Genomic DNA, 5723 nt, shown 5'->3' with positions numbered 1-5723 from the left:
AACATTGTTTTACCATGTCAGTGTAGCTTCTTTCCAACGAATTGAATCAAAATGTTTGAATCGTGTTAGTCAAATATGTCAGTAAAAGCACTTCAATTCAACAAAATTCTGCCTTGTTACATCTACTAGTTAATGTCTTGTTCATGTATAGTTTGGGTACTTTAATTAATACCCATCTTGTTGTTTCAATTAGATTTGTTTTAAGTGAAAGAACTAAGAACCAAAACATTACATCTACAGAAAAACCACATAAAACATGCAAACAATTAAATATTTTTATTTTTTCATTCAGTTTTAACATACACATACAAATAAGTTTAAACTGCTTTCTTCACTTTAAGTCTCCAATTTGAGTGTTTGTAAAACAGGATTCAAACAGCATATCAGTCCAAATAACAGCACAAGCCTGACTTCCACACCTTCAGTTAGGACACCAATGTCCTGTGGGTCATTGTTAGGAAGCATTCCCTCCTTCAGTATGACAAACACTCCCGCCACAGTTTGCTCCATGGTACATTTTGACTCGATGTCTGAATCCTGTGAGGAGAAACACATAAAATATCACAAACAAAAATAATTATTACAAGAATTGCTTATACACTTATTGGCCACTTTATTAATGACACCTTTAAAGTAAACTTAAATCCAATACAGGAGCTCTGATGTGAATCAGAGGTTATAATTTCTAAGTTTTTAAGTTGAAACTGTCAGAAAAGTGATAATTCTTCTCTGTTTATTATTGAGGTCACAGTGGGTGCTGGTGTGTTATTGCAGTGCATTATATTAAAAAAAGTTATAATTTATCTGGCAACCATATTTAAAATTACTTAGGCGGCTAAAACATTATAACCACCATAGAATATAAAGCACTCCAATGAAAAAAAAAAACATGCAAGTATAGTTTTCTGTCCAGGTCAATTATTTGACAAAGTTAAGTGTTCTCTCATGTCACATTTTTGTTGTAGCAAACAGGGAAAAACATGACCCAAGTACAGAATGGCTTTTGAAATTATTTTCTCATCAACTCACCAAATACCCCTTGACTAGTTTTTCAGGGTCTTCATTCAAGTAGATGCACAGAGACTTGATAACACAGGCTTCTCTGGTATGGTATGTACAGTGTCAACCTGTAGGGAGGAGACAAGATTACATCAACTTCAGTGGCGGCACAGCTTAAGAGTACTGAACGTGTTACTGTCTGTGTAGAATGTAACAGGTGAACTCTATACACATGGGTTTTAAGTCCTGCCCATGTCTTCAATGTGCATGCAAAATTTCAACCTTAACACCAAACCTGTCCCTAACCTTACCCATATCCCACCTTAATAGAAGCAAGTGTTTTGCAATACAATGACCACAATAAGTACATTGTACTTATTTTATACTGCAAGTACATAGTAGTGAAGGCCACCTAATATAAAGTGTGACCCAAATTTTATTAAAGGTTTTATTCCACTTCAAATGTTGACTGCTGTACACAAACATAATGACTGCTGCTTCCAAAGCAATGTTTAGTTTATAATGCTTAAGTAATTTGTACCTACAACTTGTAACTGAAAGAGAATGAAAAGAAAAGTTCAGTATTCAAGGATAGTTAGTTATACATTAGTGTATGTGAGTGTTAAAAAAAAAAAAACTACTTACCATGTAAAGCTGAGGTTCACACCAGAAGAGCATGGGGACAGCTATATGTTGTGATGTATTTTTTTTTCTGCTGTGAAAAACAAAACAAACAAAGTGTATACAAGTTATTTACTATATTTCCCGAATAAAACCATGCAAACCTATTCAATCATAACTTTAACTGCAATTTGTTAGGACATTTAATATATATGGTCGACTGCATTATAGATTTTACTTGACAATTTTTTGCAAACTGTATTCAATAAACTGGGTAGCAATATGTAACATTTTGGAACTCAAGAAAAACATACAAAAACAGCTCTATAAACGTTAGCTAGACTGAAAAGAGCGATGAGAAGTGCACACTGATTCAACAGAGGACAAGTTACGTAAAAGTAAAGTGTATAAATAGCATTACGCTAACTACATTAACTTAGAAACAGAAAAAAAAACGAGTGCATAGTGTGTTCGACTGTGCATACTTTCCTCCAGTTTTCCTCTCCCAATGTTGGGGTAGACTTCAGGTTTAACGTAGGTTATGTAGTTAATAGTTAGGCGTGGTTAGCATTAAATTGTGACAGAAATGCACAAATTGTAGCGGATATATTAACGTTAAGGTGAAACTTGTATCGACAAAAACAACGGAATTTACATAAACCTACTTTGAAACATCGCTACAGTGTCTAATTACTTATTATCCCATGTTACTAAGTGCAAACTGGTACATTATATCAATAAAGTACTTACCCTCAATATCAAGGATGAAGAACGTTTAAATGCAGCAGTTCAAACCGCTGGCGCTCACACAACTCCTCTTCTTCAGCCGTCTGTACCCACGTGATTCCGTCACAGTGCTGAGCATGCGCAGTGACTCATCAGAGAGAGTTGTTGATATGAAGCGACTCAGGCTCATTGAATCAACAAGCGCTGATCTAATTCATTTGATTATTTCTTAATTTAGTTACAACTAACAAGAATCAATCATTTAACAGAAGTAAACTCGTTATAATCGTATTAATCAGACATATTTGTAGTTTGCAAATCAAATAAGTGGCTAGTTGACTTTTTTGAGTGTACAAAGTCTGACTTAATTGATGCCATAAATAAATTCTGGTTCGAGGAACTCACAGCAGTGGCATAAACACGAGTTTAATGCATAAACAAACCTACGTGACCATAGTAACCCAGGATTATCAGAGATAGATTTATTAATATTTTATTTTGAGTTAAGAAATTATTATATTAATTGTTATAGAAATTAATACAATATTAAAAAATTATATTGGCGATGCTGTATATGCCAATGCTGTCTGTGCGCGATTTAGACAGCATTCACAAGTGTATCATGAATAAATATTACATGTACTTCAAATTAAATAGCCCTACAAGAAACATTTCATGCATCCCACACAGTCTTGTCCTTTAACTCATCCTCTTTTTTTCCGTATTATTTGTTTCTATTCGTTATTTTCACCTTCATGTTGATCTCTTTACATAACATTTTGGGCTGCGTTTCCCGATAACGATTAATCTTAGCGCTTAAGAGCGTTTTCTACGAGTCATTTTGCGAACGTTCGTTATTGTTTCACGTGCGTTTCCCAAAAGTGCACTTAACACAATTGCAAATTGCAATTAATAGACAAATCATTGAAGAGTGAATTATTCACGTAGTTTCATTTGGAAATAATTTGATCGTCACATAAAATAGGCCTACATTCCTTCTATTAACTGAAAGTCTTTTTTCTGTGTTTGTATTAATATTATTATAATTATCATTATTAGTACGATTACTAATATTATTATTATTAGCCTGTTATTTTTGTATATATTTTTATTTTCGTTTATATTCGTTTCCCCCTCCCCCTTAATTTGGCTCTCTTTACTTAACGTTCATGTAAATGATTCTGTAAATGCTTGACATATGCTATATGACTGATTTTTACTGGAATGTAGTTTAAAGGTTGAATTGAACATATTTTATTTTGTTTCTTTTGTCTAATTAATAGACTAGACTATATAAATACTAAACTGTTTTACTGAGGAATGAATCATTCACGTAGTCTCATTTGTAAATGAAAACATACTCATTTATCGTCACACACGGGCATAAATACAATCAAAAAGTCAAAACTTTATTGGCATAATTGTCAGGCGTTAAAAATAAATAGCCCTAACCAGTTATTGAAATAATAATAACCTAATAATAATAATAATAATAATAATAATAATAAATAATAAGTGATTTAGAGCTATCTACTTTTTTCTTTATTGTGAATCGCTTAACCTAAATAACTTTCTGTATATGCTATTTGCCATATATTTAGCAAATATTGTAAACGACAATTATGCCAATAAAGTTTTGACTTTATGATTGTATTAATGCCTGTGTGTGACCATACGATTTACAAATGGAACGTGAATGATTCACTCGACAATGAAACACTATATAGGTTATAATTAGACAAAAAAATGAATATATATATATATATATATATATATATATATATATATGTTAAATTCATATATATGTTAAATTCAACCTATAAACTGCATTCCAGTAAAAATCGAAATGAAGGAGAAAATAATGAATATAAACGAATAATAAATTTATTACAGAAAAAAAGAGGATCAATTAATGGATAAGACTTTAGGATGCATAAAATGTTTCTTGCAGGGCTATTTAATTTGAAGTACTTTATGTAATATTCAGGATAAACGTTTGAATGCTGTCTACATCGCGCACAGACAGCATTCGCATATACAGCATTGCCTATTGTTAATATAATTACTTAATATTGTATTAATTTCTATAACAATTAATATAATCATTTCTTAACTCAAAAAAAATATTAATAAACCTATCTCTGATAATCCTGGGTTATGGTCACGCAGGTTTGTTTATGCATTAAACATAAGGATTTCGTTACCTCGACAAAATGATCTTGTGGCCACGACATAATATGACGTTCCCACGAGTTAATATGACATTCCCAAGAATTAATATCTCGTGGCAACGACAAAAAGTAATATGACGTTCCCACGAGTTCATATGTCGTGGCCACGACAAACATAAGAGAAGGTGTCCCCTCCAGGTTACCGTACAAACGAGTCTTTTAGTTTGCAGCGATGCTTGCTGCCGCTCCAGTTCAGTGCGTTACATGACTGCCCCCTACTGATCATGTCTTTCCTGTGTCAGAGCATTTTCTAGGATCCTTCACAATACACCAGTGTCACGCGAGACCACTTTACTTCCCGCGCGCATTTTAAATGGCCAGATCTGTATATACAACAATTTGTTTTGGCCCTTGAATCTAATTGGCTGAAAGGTCTTTCCAACCATGAGATATTCACCAATTCTGCTATGGGAACTGCTTCAACATTTGTATCACTCCACTTGCAGGATTTCTCACAGCGAGTGTCATGTCAGATGCACAAACCCGCTTCAGCAGTATTCAGTGTTAAACAGGAAATACGTGTGCTGATAATGCAAGAGGAAAATAGTAAACAACTTAAAAGCAAAAGATATAAACGCCATGTTCAATTAATCTATCAGTTAATATCATGATACTGATGAAATTTCCTTATTTTGTTGCCTTGATGTGGATGTGCTGTACATTTATTTTGTGATTGTAATATAACCATGACTAATGTAGGTTTTATCCTTAAAGTTTAAATTTTTTTATTACCCAAATAAACCCAAAAGCACATCTCATAAACATGTTAACCTCTTTATGTTATGTGCAAATTGCTTCGTCCACAAGCAAAAGTACCGTAAATTGCCTTTGTTTTACTTTTTTTCTTGTTTTTCCCCAGGCTAACAAAAAAAGAGGCATTTTGATTAATTATTCATAGATATTTAACCTTAGTTAAATATCTAACTTAGTTTTTTTCTGCGTATATGCTCTCATGCTATGTACACAAACTCCTGATAATAATGTTTTCTGTTTTTATTTATATTTATTTTTGTCATTATGATTGTTTATTGTTAAAGATACAACCATGGAATATACTACTTTACCTAAGATCCGCATTGTGTATTTCACTAACAAGTGTACACAGCAGATGGCAGTGCTGCTCAAAAACAATACAGCACACCCAAT

General features: G+C 32.8%; 1 long non-coding RNA gene across 1 annotated transcript; it reads right to left on the bottom strand.

The window, feature by feature from the left end:
- Nucleotides 1-261: 261 nt before the first annotated feature.
- Nucleotides 262-2463, bottom strand: LOC141325082 (uncharacterized). Its single transcript, XR_012353720.1, has 4 exons — nt 2371-2463; nt 1645-1714; nt 1030-1127; nt 262-537 (listed from the first exon to the last, which is right to left on the bottom strand). It is a non-coding gene; the product is annotated as an uncharacterized lncRNA (long non-coding RNA).
- Nucleotides 2464-5723: the final 3260 nt, after the last annotated feature.

This window comes from Garra rufa, chromosome 2 (genome assembly GCF_049309525.1).
Source record: "Garra rufa chromosome 2, GarRuf1.0, whole genome shotgun sequence".
In the NCBI taxonomy this organism is placed as follows: Eukaryota; Metazoa; Chordata; class Actinopteri; order Cypriniformes; family Cyprinidae; genus Garra; species Garra rufa.
The sequence above is the reverse complement of the archived record's forward strand: the minus strand, read 5'-3'. Positions and strand labels throughout refer to the sequence as shown.